This window comes from Micromys minutus (assembly GCF_963924665.1).
Source record: "Micromys minutus genome assembly, chromosome: 15".
NCBI lineage: Eukaryota > Metazoa > Chordata > Mammalia > Rodentia > Muridae > Micromys > Micromys minutus.
This window is the reverse complement of record NC_137984.1, coordinates 43,881,917-43,898,772: the sequence shown is the minus strand read 5'-3', so window position 1 is coordinate 43,898,772 and position 16,856 is coordinate 43,881,917. Positions and strand designations below refer to the sequence as shown.

Genomic DNA, 16,856 nt, shown 5'->3' with positions numbered 1-16,856 from the left:
ATCACAACCAGTGGCTGTTGTTCTCCAAATCTCAGTTCATCCTCCCCTCCTGGGTATCATTGATTAAGCAGCAGGGTATTAGTAGTAGTTGTGTCTAAAACTTTCAGGTGGTAGGATGGGGGACATGTAACTAGGAGCTACAGAAATACTGGATAACTCCAAAGTGTTCCATCAGGTGAAATTTTACTTCCACTCCCCCCCCCAAAATAAAGTTTCCAAGTCCTGGAGATGAGTCTGTCAGAACCACTTACATAGATGAACCATGAACTTAGAGTCTCAAGAACCATAGAATAAGAACACAGATGGTCAGGAGATAGCATCGTTCAAGATACAGCCAACACTGTTCTTGAGGTGGGTTCAGAAGTGACCAGTCAATGATTAGTCACCCAGAACTGTGCCCCAACCTAGTAGATGAACTCAGTATGCACAATGCACATCCACAGACACACCTAAAACCACATAAACACAGAGCTAATAATGTTACCAAAATGATCAGGGGGTAATAAAAACAAAATGACAGACTTTCTTTAAAACACACACACACACACACACAAATATTTGTTTCTCTGAGTCTACTCAATGATTGCAGTCCCTGGAGTCACTACAGTGTAGATGTCAGGAAGCCCTAATGTGTGGGTTGTCAATGGCTTTAAAAGCCCCCTGCTCTTCAGCCAAGTGGTTGCCTACCATGCAGCCACTCATGCAGTAGGCACCATTGTTGGCACTGCTGCCAGAGGGGTTGTTTTTGTGGGTGGTCTCATGTTTTTCCTCTGAGTAGTTCTCTACATTACTGCGATCATCACCAGATCAAGACTTTAAAAACAGTTCATTCAATTAGGAAGAACCAGATGACCTGCAGCCTCTGTACGATCAGGAAAAGGCCACTCAAGAGCCACCAGGAAGGATAGGGCCCAGCTCTCAAAAGGGTTGTGTTCAGAATGCACAAGGGGAGGATTCCTAGACAGGTAACCATAAAAGCTGTGCCAAAGAGAGTGTTCCAGAATCATTCATTTCTGGCATAATTGCCCAGCTTGACAGTTTCCAACACAGAGTCCGAGGAGTCAGCAGACTGTAGCTGAGAGCTCCGGCTCACACCATGTTGTTTGTTGATGTAGGAGAAAATAATAAGCATAATGCTGGCTAAATGATAAATAAACATCATCGGAAGTTCTTTCTCTTAACATCGAAAAACTGAGAAAACATAAGAGACCAATAGAAAGACGGTTGTATGAAGTAATAGTAACACAGCTCTCATGAGAGTGGCTTATATGGATAGTTTTACCAGCACTGTTGGATATCCCAGAACCAAAACATAAACCAGAGATAGAATTTTGTAGCAGACGATACATATATAAAATGTGAACATGATTTCACAGAAGTCACTGAATATTGGAAGCTTGTCCTGAGTCCTCCTGAAACAGAGATTAGATTTTTCGAACAACCCAGTAGATTTGCTTTAATAGGCACTCCATCCTTTTTTATATCAGGATAATTAATAATAGATATCAACACCTTCTCAAGAATGTCACTGGATAAGCCCTGATTGAGAGCACTGTCTTCAATGCCAACATGGAGTGCACAGGGTTTAGCAATAATTCTCTGGAACAGCATCCTCACAGAGAAGATACACATTGTCAGCAGGAACACCAACAGCCAGTGCTGGACACACAGGAAGCTACAGCCATCTCTCCAGTCCTCCAGGTCTGCCCAGCTCACATTCTGGGACAGCCAGAAACACTCACTGCACAGCCAGCCCCACAGGGGAGACCCAGGGCTTCCACCTCCTCAGTCACCATCTTACAAGCAATCACTGCTGCCACAGTCCAGAGGCAGCCTACCAAAATTCTAACTGTATGAAGAATTGAGTTAGAATTTTGATGTGGATTGCATTGAATTTGTAGATCGCTATTGGTAAGATGGTCATTTTCTTTCTATATTAATCCTGCCAATACAGGAGCACGGGAGATCTTTCCAATTCCTGGGATCTTCTTCAATTCCTTTCTTCAGAGATTTGAAGTTCTTGTCACACAGATCTCTTCCTTGGTTAGGGTCACACAACAGTATTTTATATTATTTGTGACTATGGTGAAAGATATCATTTTCCTAATTTCTTCATCAGTCTGGTTTATCCTTTGAGTAGAGAAAGGCTACTGATTTGTATGAGTTAATTTTATATCCAGCCACTTTTTTGAAGTTGTTTATCAACTCTAGGAGTTCCTTGATGGATTTTTGGGTTAGATTCACGATGCCTCTATTCAGGTTCTGTTTTCATGATCTGTCTGTTGAAGAGAGTGTGGTGTTGGAGTCTCTGACTAATATTGTGTGTGGTGCAATGTATGGTTTGAACTTAAGTAAGTTTCTTTTATGAATTTTAGAACTCTCACATTTGAAGCATAGATGTTAAGAATTGAGAATTCATCTTGGTAGATTTTTCTTTTTCTTTTTTTTTTAAATGACTTTATTTTACAAAACAAAGATAAATGTACAGATTTTAAACATTTTTTTCCTTAAAATTAAACATTTTTGTCAGTACTGTTTTTTCAGATATTAAAATAATTTTTACATAAAACTATGTGAATATATTTTATAGTCAGTACTTGATTTTTTTCAAGGGCTTGACAGTATGTATTGAAAACCTAATAGTTACCATGAGCGTAAAGTACATGCAAAAGAAAACGCAATATGGATATAGTCAAAGTCTTCTTGTTTTGTAAATATATTTTTTTGTTTTCTTTATTTCTTGGACTTCAAACAGTCTGTGAGTTGTTTCTGTGGGAGTGCAAGCCTCTGGGGTTAGCATCCCATTTATCAGTGACTGCATATTATTTCTGTTCTTTTGTGACTGGGTTGTCTCACTCAGGCTAATATTCTCTAGATGCAGCCATTTTCTGAAGAATTTGGTTAAGTCATTGTTTCTGGTGGCAGAGTAGTATTCCATTGTGAAAATGTACCACAATTTTTATATCCATTCATCTTCTGAAGGACATCTGGGTTCTTTCCAGCTTCTGGCTATTATAAATAGAGCTGCTATGAACATTGTGGTGCATATATCTTTGTTGTGTATTATATGCTCTCTGGAGTATATGCCCAGAAGTGGAATAGCTGGGTCTTCAGGTAGTACTATATCCAATTTTCTGAGGTATCGCCAGACAGATTTCCAGAGTGGTTGTATTAGCTTGCAACCCTACCAACAGTGGAGAAGTGTTCCTCTTTCTCCGCAGCCTCTCCAGCATCTGCTGTCATCTGATTTTTGGATCTTGGCCAATCTGACTGTTGTGAGGTGGAATCTCAGGGTTGTTTTGATTTGCATTTCCCTGATGGCTAAGGATGTTGAGCACTTCCTCAGATGTTTCTTGGCCATTTGGTGTTCCTCAACTGAGAACGTTTTGTTTAGCTCTGTACCCCATTTTTTAATAGGGTTATTTGATTCTCTGGTGTTTAGCTTTTTGAGTTCTTTATATACCTTGGATATTACGCCTCTATCTGATGTGGTGTTGGTAAAGATCTTTTCCCATTCTGTTGGTTGCCATTTTGTTTTCTTGACAATGTCCTTAGCCTTACAGAAACTTTGCAATCTCATTAAGTCCCATTTGTTAACCTTTGACCTTAGAGCTTGAGCCATTGATGTTTTGTTCAGGAAATTTTCTCCTGTGCCTATATGTTCTAAGGTTTTCCCTACTTTCTCATCTAATAGTTTCAGTGTATCTGGTTTAATGTGGAGATCTTTGATCCACTTACACTTGAGCTTTGTACAAGGAGATAAGAAAGGGTCTATTTTCATTCTTTTGCATGCTGAGAGCCAGTTGGACCAGCACCATTTGTTGAATAGGCTGTCCTTTTTCCATTGAATGTTTACTGCTCCTTTGTTTAAAATCAGGTGACCATATACATGAGGGCTCATTTCTGCATATTCTATTCTATTCCATTGATCCTCATGCCTATTTCTGTACCAGTACCATGCAGTTTTCAGCACAATTGCCTTGTAATATAGCTTGAGGTCAGGGATAGTGATTCCCACAGATGTTTTTTTGTTATTGAGGATGGATTTAGCTATTCTGGTCTTTTGTTATTCCATATGAAATTGCACATTGATCTTTCCAGTTCCATGAAGAACTGGGATGGAATTTTGATGGGGATTTCACTGAATTTGTAGATTGCTATTGGTAGGATGGTCATTTTTAAGATGTTGATCTTTCCAATCCATGAGCATTTGAGATCTTTCCATTTTCTGAGATCCTCCTCAATTTCTTTCTTTAGAGGTTTGAAGTTCTTGTTGTACAGGTCTTTCACTTGCTTAGTTAGAGTCACACCAAGGTATTTCATAGTTTTCGTGACTATTGTGAAGGGTACCTTTTCTTTAACATGTATGAAGTGTCCTTGCTTGTCTTTTTTTGAAAACTTTTGGCTTAAAATCAGTTTTATTCAATATCAAAATAGTTATTACTACAGCTTGTTTCTTGGAACCATTTGCTTGGAAATTTTATTTTCCAGCCTTTTACTCTGAGATAGTGACTGTTTTGTCACTGAGGTATGTTTCCTGTATGGAGCTAAATACTTGGTCCTGTTTGTTCCAGTGTGTTAGTCTATGTCTTTTTACTGGTGAACTGTGTCCATTGATATTAGGAGATATTATGGAATAGTGATTTGTTTCTTGTTATTTTTTGTTTATGGTAGAGGCAGAATTATGCTTGTATGGTTATCTTCTTTTGGATTTGTTGAAATAGGATTATTTTCTTTGCTCTCTGCTTCTTCTGTTCTAGAGACAGACACATTCTTGTGCAATACCAGCCTCATTCCTTAGACAAGATGGTGAAGGTCAGGTGTGAACAGATTTGTCCATATTGGGTTTCTGGTTACCAAGGCTGCCTTCTGCTCTGTATCTGGCAAAGAAGACATTGCTGCCATCAACAAACACTTTATTGATCTCAACTACATGGTCTACATGACCCAGTATGACTCTACCCATGGCACACTCAATAGCACAGTCAAGACTGAGAATGGGAAGATTGTTATCAATGTGAAGCCCATCACCATCTTCCAAGACCAAGACCCCAATAACATCAAATAATGGGATTATGTTTCTGAGTATGTAGTGGAGTCTACTGGCATCTTCACCACTATGGGGAAGGCCATGGCCCACTGGAAATCTGGGACCAAAGGGGTCATCATTTCCTCCTCTTCAGATGATGCCCTCTGTTTGTGTTGGTTGTGAACCATGAGAAATATGCCAAGTCATTCAAGATTGTCAGCAATGCATCCTGCACCAGAAACTGCTTACTCCCACCCTTGGTTAAGGTCATCAATGACATCTTTGGCATCATGTAAGGGCTCATGACCACAGTTCATGACATCATGGACACTGAAAAGACCGTGGATGGCTCCTCTAGAAAGCTGTGCCATTATGACCATGGGAAAACCTAGAACATAATCCCTACATCTACTCGTGCTGCCAAGGTTGTGGCCAAGTTTATCCCAGAGCTGAACTGGAAGGTCACTGGCAAGGCCCAAGTTATCTGTTATGGATCTGACATGCCAACTGGAGAAGCCTGCAAAGCATCATGACATCAAGAAAGTGGTAAAGCAAGCAGCAGAGGGTACACTAAAGGGCATCCTTGGTACACTGTGAATCAGGTTGCCTCCTGCAATTTCAACAGCAACTCCTACTCTTCGACCTTTGATGCAGGAACTGTTATTGCTCTTGAGGACAACATAGTGAAGGTCATTTACTGGTATGACAATGAATACAGCTACAGCAACACAGTGGTAGACCTCATGGGCTACATGGCTGACAAGGATTGAGAACCCTGAACCACACACCCATACAACCCTAGCAAGGATACTGAAATTAGATAGGGATTGCATTGAATCTGTAGATTGCTTTTGGGAGGATGGCCATTTTTAAAATGTTGATCCTAACAATCCATGAGCATGGGAGTTTTTTCCATTTTCTGAGATCTTCCTCAATTTCTTTCTTTAGAGGATTGAAGTTCTTGTCATACAGGTCCTTCACTTGCTTAGTTAGAGTCACACCAAGGTATTTCATAGTTTTTTGTGACTATTGTGAAGGGTATCTTTTCCCAATCGATATAAGAAGATTGGAATACTCCCATGCATTCTCTAAGATCACCATGGTCTAAGGCTGCTCTTTAACAACAATAAAGACAACAAAAAGCCCACATAAAAATGGAAACTAAACAACCCTCTGTTAAACGATAGCAGGTCAAAGAAGAAATAAAGACAGAAATTAAGGATTTCTAGAATTCAATGAAAATGAAAACACAACATACCCAAACCTATGGGATGCAATGAAAGCAATACTGAAAGGAAAACTCATAGCTCTCAGCGCCCCCAAAAAGAAACTGGAGAGAGCATACATCAGCAACTTGACAGCACAGCTAAAAGCTCTAGAACAAAAGGAAGCAGACACACCCAAAAGGAGTAGAAATAATCAAACTTAGGGCATAAATAGACCAAATAGAAACCAAAAGAACCATCAAAAGAATCAACAAAACCAAGAGCTGGTTCTTTGAGAAAATCAACAAGATTGATAAAACCCTAGCTAGAATAACTAGAGGACAAAGAGAGAGTATACAAATTAACAAAATCAGATAGGAAAGTGGAGACATAACAACTGAAACTGAGAAAATTCAAGAAATCATCAGATTCTACTTGAAAAGACTATATTCCACAAAGTTGGAAAATCTGGAGTAAATGGATGAATTCCTAGACAGATAAAAGATCCTAAAGTTAAACCAGGACCAGATAAACCATCTAAATAATCCCATAACACCTAAAGAAATAGAAGAAATCAACAAAAACCTTGCAACCAAAAAGAGCCCAGGTCCAGACAGGTTCAGTGCAGAATTTTAATCAGACATTAATTGAAGAAATAACACCAATACTCTCCAAAATATCCCACAAGATAGAATTAGATGGAGTACTACCTAACTCATTTTTGAGGCTACATTATCCTTCATTCCTAAACCACACAAAGACCCTACAAGGAAAGGGAACTTCAGACCAATCTCACTTGTGAACACTGATGCAAAAATATTCAACAAAATCCTTCCAAAACAAATCCAAAAACACATCAAAACGATCATTCACCATGACCAAGTAAGCTTCATCCCTGGGATGCAGGGATGGTTTAATATAAGGAAATCCATCTATGTATTCCACCATATAAACAAACGCAAAGAACATAATCACATGGTCATCTCACTAGATGCTGAGAAATCATTTGACAAAATTCAACATCCCTTCATATTAAAAGTCCTGGAAAGAACAGGAATCCAAGGTCCATAACTTAACATAATAAAAGCAATATACAGCAAACCAACAGCCAACATCAAACTTAATGGTGGGAAACTTGAAGCAATCCCATTAAAATCAGGGACTGGACAAGGCCGCCCACTCTCCACCTACCTATTCAACATAGTACTGGAAGTCCTGGTTGAAGCAATTAGACACCAAAAGGAAATGAAAGGAATACAAATCAGAAAGGAAGAAGCAAAAACATCACTCTTTGCAGATGACATGATAGTGTACTTAAGTGACCCCACAAATTTCACCAGAGAACTCCTACAGCTGATAAACAAGTTCAGCAAAGTGGCTGGATATAAAATTAACTCAAACAAATCAGTAGTCTTACTATATTTAAAGGACAAACATGTGGAGAGATAAATTTCTGTGCTTTCATAGTGATTTGGCACATCAATTATATTATATACATTTAAGATCTATGTATATATAATATCCTTTTTTCAAGCAGGCAAAACAATAAGTACTTTAGACTAAATTATTATTAAAGAGTATCATTAAAAATGTAATTTATGATTTTTTGTCATTTTTTTAAAGTCAAAATATTTTTATTACTTTTTCATATCATTTGCACACTTCTGTATAAATACAAGAATAAAAGCAGTATTTACAGGTATTGAAAAGAACTCTGGGTATTTAAACTCAGCACCTAAACTCAGCAGCTTGAAGCAGGACTTCAAGGCTCTGATAGGTGAGTAAATGGCCTTTTCTGCATGTCCTCTTTGAAGAACTCCCTTAGAGCTAAGGTATTTAAACATTTAAATAGGAAAAGCAATCTCATTTGCTTATTTTCAGAACTTTCTCCATAAGATTATTTTACCAGTATGGAATAAACATAATGCTAAGGAGAAAAAAAAAAAAAAAAACCTTTTAAAATTTGAGAATACTTTTTTTTTTTTTATAGTCCCAAGTTTTAAAACAAAAGACTAAATAAGGAGACATACTTCTTTGGAGATTGTTCTAACAGATTTATCACAACCCCATGTGGTAAGAGCAATTAAAGGTTAAATATTCACTTTTTAAATACACAGGACAGAGAATAAGGTTTTCTAAAGCTATGCAGAATTTCTATTTTCAAGATGTTCAAATTCATGGCACCTAAGGATAACCCAGGATACCGAACCTGTTCTAAAAGATACGCCTTAGTCAGTCTAGACACCAAATTCAGATGAAGAGCAGTGTTTAAAGTTTTACTACAAAAATGCAATACGATCAAATATTACAAAATACTTCAAGAAATTTCAAATTAAGCATTTTTCTAAAATATGTAACGAATCCACTTAGGGCTGTAATCATCACAGGGATGCAGTGACACAGAAAATGGTACCCTCCCACACTACAGACCTGCAGCTCTTCTCCCAAGACACCATTAACACAGCACAGGTCAGCAAATGTCAACAAGTGCACACACAGTTTGGACATTCCATCGTAACTCATGGCATCTGTCTTGCTTTGGTTAATGTTTATCGGGGAGTAGCTTTCTGAATAAGCCATCCCTCCTGCCCATCACACCAACGCCATGGTCTCAGATGTGTTTATTAAAGTCAGAGAACACCTTCTATAGCGTACACATAATTAAATAAATATATAGTCAAAGCAGAACAAGTACCGTGTAGATTTCAGTGTTTCAGAAAGTTAACATTGACTGTAAATCTGGAAGTGCACACCTCACAATGGCAAAGCTTAAGTCAGACGGTACAGATCTGATGCAGACAACAACTCCTATGATTTGGTACAATCCCAGCAATGTCGTGTTAAGGCCATGCTGACTAAAATTTTGAAGAAAACAGGGTTTAAAAAAAAAAAGCCAACGTAGCTTTATAGTAGCAATAGTTTCTTTTTCTTTTTTTATTTTAATATACTTTAGGAAACACTGTACAAAGCTGAGCTTTCCCACTGTTTCTATGTAGCAGCAGGAAACTCAATGACACAAACTGTTTTGTGATGCTAAGAAGAGCAGTCAGCACCAGACTTGGAGAGTTAGGTACAACACAGATATCCTTCAAAATGAAGTGTCAGAACAGCAATACAGTAAACCAAGTTCAACAAATGACACCACTTGGGAAGTGAATCAAATAGGCGGGGTGGGAGCCGCCTTTGGGAGGAGAACCGTGGGGCGTGAGGGACGCCATCTCGGACTAAATGCGGAGCATTTTTTGTCATTTTTACAATCCACAAGCCTTCTTTGAGAGTCTGCATGAGCTGTGGGCTTTCTTTCAGGTCTTAGATTAAATTGAAAACACTAATGTTAGGGAAAGGAGATCATCGACAACTAACAATTAGAAATAATATAAGCATTCTTACATTAGTGCCACAAGAAAGGTAGGATAAAAAAGAAATGGTGGAAGGGATGCAACTACAATGTTAAACACACTTGGAAAGACTGCTGAGTAAATTTGGACAAAGCCCCATGCAGCTATCTGTACACAATGAAGAACAATGTTCTAAAGGCTGTTCAAAGCACTGCGTTAGTAGCAGATTTGATGTATTTGAGGGCTAGCAATGGGATTTTGAAATGCAATAAGGGAAAGAAATGATTTAAAATATGGGATACAATATGTTAGAGTCTGTAATTTTGCAAGGAACAAACTAAGCTGGACTCTTAGCCATCACTCCAGTGGAGCAGTAAAAGACATAGGAACATTGTTGTACTTCTAAAATACGGACTGGTAGTCTCCTAATGTTTAGTAAAATATTCTTTCATAAAGACTCACATTTTTTCCATTATACTAGATAAACCACACAACCATGAACACTGTGAGCAGTACTGAAAAATGTCAGTATCTATAATTACTTTTAGTTTCGGGATCCAAAACATTTGTCACGATGCAGCAATTGGACTTGTCTCTATCTGAAAGTCTAAAGCATTATTAAATTCCATGAATTGATAAAATTCCAACATATTTGCTTATACTGAAATCAAGGAAAAACTCTAAAACTATTAACATTGACATCTCTGATTTAAAGATTTGAACATGCTATAAATTTACAAAACCATATTCACAAATTACAAATCTATTTTAAGAGACAGTCACTTAGACAATGATAATAGAAATGGGGAAGAAGGGGCTAGTTGAATGCAGATTTTATTTGATTTGTTGTTAATTAGTATTCAGTTGTTTTGCTATTGATGAGACTAATGAAAGAAGACCGTGTCTGCTATATAGTTCTTACTACACACACTCTCCACAAAGCATATTAAATTTTCATCTTCCTTTCAAAAACAGTGCTAGTAGCTTTTAATGTTTTTATATCTTAGAATAGCTTTCATTTCTATCAAATAAAATTCTAAACCTAGCATAGAAAATTCTCACACATTCCATATTTCCTTATTCAGTTTCCTATACTGGCTATATCTGTATTAATTATGTTATATAGCTATGATTAATGGACCAATGTTGATGTGGTAAATAATATCTGTTCTTTATTAAAATCTCCTTGACTCTGACTATGTGATTTTTGGTTCTGTGTTTTTGTGTAGGGTATATAAGGACCTCTTTTTTCATGTTAATCTCTTCATCACGTTTGTGGCTGTTTTAATAACTTTTTTGAGGAGAAGTGGTTTTTGTGACTGTATCTACATATTAGTTAGTTGGATTTTTCATGATCAGAAAGAAAAAAATGGGATTTTCTTTGATGAAGATCATCAAAGAAAAATAAATTCTCACCACACTTTTTTAACCCTCTTAGTGAAACAAGATCTAGTTGACTTTATTCCTTTCTAAAGTGTATATTCATGTCCTTACATCAGAATATTTCAGAATGTGTCATGGTTTTAAAAATAGTTTGTTATATATATAAGTAGGATAAAATGAAGCTGAAGGCATTATTTTGATTTAATTTTATATTTTTATATATTCACTTTACATCTTGCTCACTGCCCCCTCCCAGGCATCCCATCTTTGATTCATTCACCTTCCTTTATCTCCTTCTCCTATGAGCAGGGAGAGGGACCCCCTGAGTATCCTTCAATATTGACAATTCAGTTCTCTGAGGGATGCTGATCTCTCTCCCCCCATGAGGCCAGACAAGGCAGCCCAGCTAGTAGAACATTTCCCATATGTAGGCATCAGTTTTTTGGATAGCACCCTTTCCATTTGTTTAGGACCCACATGGTGGTCAAGCTGTACATATGCTACATATGAATGGGGAGATCTACCTTCAGCCCTTATTCTTTGCTTGGTGGTTTACACTGTTATAGCCCCAAGGGTCAAGGTTAGGTGACTCTGTAGGTCGTTCCATGGAGTTCCTGTCTTCCTTGAGCTTGTAATCCTTTCTATTCTTCCATTAGAGTCCTCAAGCTCCATATATGCATTGATTGTTTCTGACTGGCTCAGCTGCTGGTGGAACCTCTCAGTGGACAACATGATTCTTGCTGCCTGTAACCATAACAGAATATAATTAGTAGTGTTAGTGATTGGGGCTTGCCATGACATGGATATTATTCTGGACTTTTATTGGTTGGCCATTCCTTCAATCTCTTCTCCATTTCAATTGCCTGCATTACATGTAGGCAGGATAAATTTTGGATTCAAATTTTGTGGGTGGATTGGTATCTCTGTCACTCCAAATGGGTTCCTATCTGGCTACAAAAGGTGACCTCTTAGGTTTCATATCTTCCATGTAGTGAGTCACAGCTGAGGTCATATCCATTGATCCCCTTTTCTCTTGTATCTTTCTTTTCCTGGAGATGATTCCTTAACATATTTGCATTCATCTTCATGGTCATCTAGCCAACTTCCCTGTCCTTCCTCACAACTGATCCTGAGTCCCTAATTCCCCTTCACATTCTTTTTCCATCCCTGTTCCCTCCCTCCATATCCCTCTTCTGAGTATATTATTATCCCTTCTATATTAGATTCAAGTTTGCTTGATTGTGCCTTATCTACTGTATATCTTCTTTGGGTCTGTGGAGTATAACATGGTACCTGCATTTATGGCTAACATCCACTTACACATACGTGAGTCCATACCATTAATGTCTTCTAGGATTGGGTTTCTTCACTCAGTATGATATTCTCAAATTTCTTCCACTTGACTGAAAAATTCATGTCTTATTTCTTAGTAGCTCAATAGTATTCCATTGTATAGACATACAGTATTTTCTTCATACATTCTTCAGTTGAGGAACACCTATTTGTTTCCAGTTTCTGGTTGTTATTATTAATAAAGCTACAATGAACATAGTCAGGCAAATGTCTTTGTGAGAGGGTGGGGCATCATTTGAGATATTCCCAGAGCAGTATAGCTGAGTCTTAAGTTACAACAATTTCCAGTTTTCTAAGAAATTGATTTACAAAATGTTTGTACAGGTTTACACCCCGACCAGCAGCTGAGGAGTGTTCTCCTTGCTATATATCCTTAGCAGCATGTGCTATCTCTTGAATTTTTCATCTTGGCCATTCTGATGGGTGTAAGATGGAACCACAAAGTTGTTTTGATTTGCATATACCTGATGATTAAGGATACTGACCAGTTCTTTCGGTGCTTATTAGCCATTCATGATTTCTCTCTTGAAGATTCTCTATCCAGTTCAGTACTCTATTTTTTAATAGGCTTAATTAAGTTATTGGTGTTTATGGTTCTAGATGGATGAGAGTTCATCATGGTGGGAACATATGGCAGAAAGCATAGAGGATGAAGCAGGAAGCTGGTACTTACATCTAAACCACCCCTCAAGCAAAGAAAGGATAAAACAAAAATAATCTGAGGCTTTAAGTGTTCAAAGCCTACCTGATGTGACTTACCTCCTTCAGCAAGGTCACACTTCATAAACCTCCCCAACCATGAAATCAACTGGAAATTTAGGGTTCAAATGTCAGAGCCTACAGAGAACACATTCTTTCAAGACTGAATTCCTATGAAACTATTGTGTAAAGTGAAATTTATTGCTGTTATTCATCCTTGTCATACAGGAACAAATGCAATTAGCTTAATTGAACCTCTTCAGATCATTCCAGTTAAAAGTCCTCCATTTGAAATGCCTTATATTTAAGGGTCCCATCAATTACTCTCCTAACTTGATCTTATATTTTCATTATTCCTTGATATAAAGCAAGACATACATCTTAGCAATTTTAAATTCCTCATTATCACCTATCATTGTGTTTTTCCACATTTGGTTTCATAGTTATCATGGATTCATGAAGCAGAATTTAAAGAGAATAATGGTATTTTTTTTAAACGACTTTATTTTACAAAACAAAGACAAATGTACAGATTTTAAATATTTTTTGCTTAAAATTATACATTTTTGTCAGTACTGTTTTTTCAGATATTAAAATAATTTTTACATAAAACTATGTGAATATATTTTTTAGTCAGTACTTGATGTTTTCAAGGGCTTGACAGTATGCATTGAAAACCTAATAGTTACAATGAGCGTAAAGTACCTGCAAAACAAAACGCAACATGGAAATAGTCAAAGTCTTCTTGTTTTATAAATATTTTTTTGTTTTCTTTATTTCTTGGACTTCATACAGTCTGTGAGTTGTTTCTGACGGAGTGCAAGCCTCTGGGGTTAGCATTCCAATATCAGTGACTGCATATTATGTTTGTTCTTTTGTGACTGGGTTATCTCACTCAGGATGATATTCTCTAGATGCAGCCATTTTCTTAAGAATTTGGTTAAGTCAGAGAATAATGGTATTTTTAACTTGCTATTAAATTGACAAAATTTACAAATCTTCTTTCAGTGAAATGCAATTATATGGTAACTTATTATCTTCAGCATATATATTGCCAACTCTTCATAGCCATTTAATATTTTAAAACTTTAATTTATAAATTTAGATTTTATTTCATTCTTTTATGTAACTTGGTGCATTTATTTATTATATTTTTTCTTTTAAAAATTTTTATTGGATATTCTTTGTATTTATATTTCAAATGTTAACCCCTTTCCCCCAACTTCCATTTCCCCTCTTCTGCCACTTGTTTACATGAAGGTGATATTCTCCCAACCACCCTTTGTACTGGACCAAAGGCCTCTTCTCTCATTGATATTAAACAGTGCTTTTCTCTGCTACATATGGAACTGGAGCCATGGGTCTCTCCATGTATGCTCATTGGTTGGTGATTTAGTCCCTGGGAGTTCAGGAGGGTTTGGTTGGTTGATAACCTATTTCTCCCCATGGAGTTGAAGACACTTTCAGTTTTTTCAGTCCTTTTTCTAGCTCCTTCATTGGAGACCCTGTGGTCAGTCGAATGGTTAGCTGCAAACATCCTCAACTATATTTGTATTAATCTGGCAGTCTCTTAGAAGAAATCCATATCTAGCTTCTGCAAGTAAGTACTTCTATGTATCAGCAATAGTACTTGTGTTTGTGGCTGCATATGTGGCAGATTTCCAGGTGAGACAGCCTCTGAATGATCTTTCATTCAATCCATTCAAATCCACCCCATTAGTGTTTTTCCCCCCTTGTAAAAATGACTGAGCCATCCCCATTCTGTCCTTCCTCCTTTTTGGGCTTCATAAGGTCTGTAAATAATTTCTTGGTTATTCAGAGCTTTTTGGGCTAGTATCTGCTTATCAGTGAGTGCATACTATGTGTGTTCCTTTGGGCTAGTATCTGCTTATCAGTGAGTACATACCATGTGTGTTCTTTTGTGACTGTGTTACCTCACTCAGGATAATTGCTTCTAGTTCCATCCATTTTCCTAGGAATTTCATAAAGCCATTGTCTCTATTAGCCGAGAAGTGCTCCATTTTGTAAATGTACCACAGTTTTTGTATCCATACCTCTATTACCTATTTTCAATACTTGTCTTTCTCTATATGCATCATCCTAACATGGATGTCAATATCAGTTTTAAATTATTTCAGTAATCATTTATTTTCAAATTGAAAGAATGACAACAGTAAACTTTCTAAGAACATACAGTACAGTGAATGTCTGGTGGATATTTATAAATAAAAACTGTTGCATCATAGACAATTGTCAAATAGCATGTGAATTACTTAATCAAAAGATACTTAAATTTTCAAAATAAAATAACCATGAATAATTTAGAAATCATGCGTATGTCAATGATTTGAAGAAGCAACTTGAAAGCTATAAAGGCAGCCCAATAGAAAGAAAGAGTCTGAAGAGAAAGCAAGACATGGACACATACTGCTTCTAACTGTTAGGTTTCCCACAAAAATTCAAGGAACATCCATATATGCAGACAAACCATTGCAGACCCAGTGCTTTCCTTTGTATCTATGTCTGGGGGCCTTTTCTTGCATCTTTAATTTTTTTTCATGTTTCATTGTAGTCTTTTATAGACCTGTTCTTTACTGAGTAGATAAAAGGGGGTGAGTGGATCTGGAGGATAGAGGTGGGGGAAGGGACCTGGAAGAATGGGGGAGAGGAAACTCTGACTGGAATGCGTTATATGAGGGATGAATCTATTATACATAAGTAAATAAATAAATTAGAAGAAATAAAACTAGTAGACTGCCTTCTTGAAAATAAAATTCTTAAAAAGAATGTCTAAACATACTTGCTTTTACCTATATTTTATAAGATATTGTCATTCTTTTCCAAGATTGACTAAAGCCCAGGCTTGTCCAAATATGTATGTGCTTCCAGACTGTATATTTTGCAATGACTTTTTCTTCAAAGACTAGAATTTATACTTAACCACAAGACTTTTTGAAAAATGTATTTCTTCATGCATCACCTAGGTTAGGTTTCTGTTGAATGTGCAACTGATGATTCTCTTCACCCTTTAGACTCAATTCTATTTTTTTAAATGAATATTCTCAGTACTTACATTTCAGATGATATGTAAATATCACCTAAAGCCATCCTGAATCCCTTCCCATTGCCTCCATAAAGGTGCTCTCTCTCCCAATCATCCTATCCTACCTTAGCAACTTGGTGTTCCCCTACCCTGGGAAAATCACCCTATAATGAAACAAAGGTCTCTTCTTTTATTGACGCCAGAAAATGCTATCCTCTGTTGCATATGCACCTGGGATCGTGGGTCACTACATGTGACCTGATTGGTTGGTGATTTAGTCCCTGGGAGCTGTGGTGGGTTTTGTTAGTTGATCATTTTGTTCTTCCTATGGGGCTGCAGATCCTTTCAGTTTCTTCAATGTTTCTCTAGCTCCTTCATTGTGGTGCTCATTATTAGTATGATAGTTAGATGTAAACACCCTCCTCTGTATCAGTATGGCACTGAAACTAATAGAAAAAATATGTGGAAGAGTTTAGAACACATAAGAAAAGGGGAAAGTTTCCTCAACAGGTAGATGCCTCTGTCCTTAGAAGTAATAAAAAAAAACATGGGAGAAAATAAAGGGACAATAGAAAGTAGACTCACTTCAAATAAATCATAGTCTCAATCTCATGCAGAAGACCTACTGAAATGTAGATGAAAACAAACTAACATATTATGGTCCAGAGATTTAAGTATGATGAAACTCAACAATGTCATTATGTAAAGACAAAGGTAGGAAAGACAGAGGCAATGGATTGAATTTAAACATGTGAACACAGAAGTAACCATAGAGGAAAATATTTCTTTGAGACCTAGAGTGACAG

The 16,856-nt window shown here is 37.0% G+C and overlaps 1 pseudogene across 1 annotated transcript; it reads right to left on the bottom strand.

Annotated features, from left to right (window-relative positions):
• Positions 1-1,003: 1,003 nt before the first annotated feature.
• Positions 1,004-1,796, bottom strand: LOC308430451 (ceramide synthase 5-like; annotated as a pseudogene). Its single transcript has one exon. The product of its transcript is annotated as a ceramide synthase 5-like (transcript).
• Positions 1,797-16,856: the final 15,060 nt, after the last annotated feature.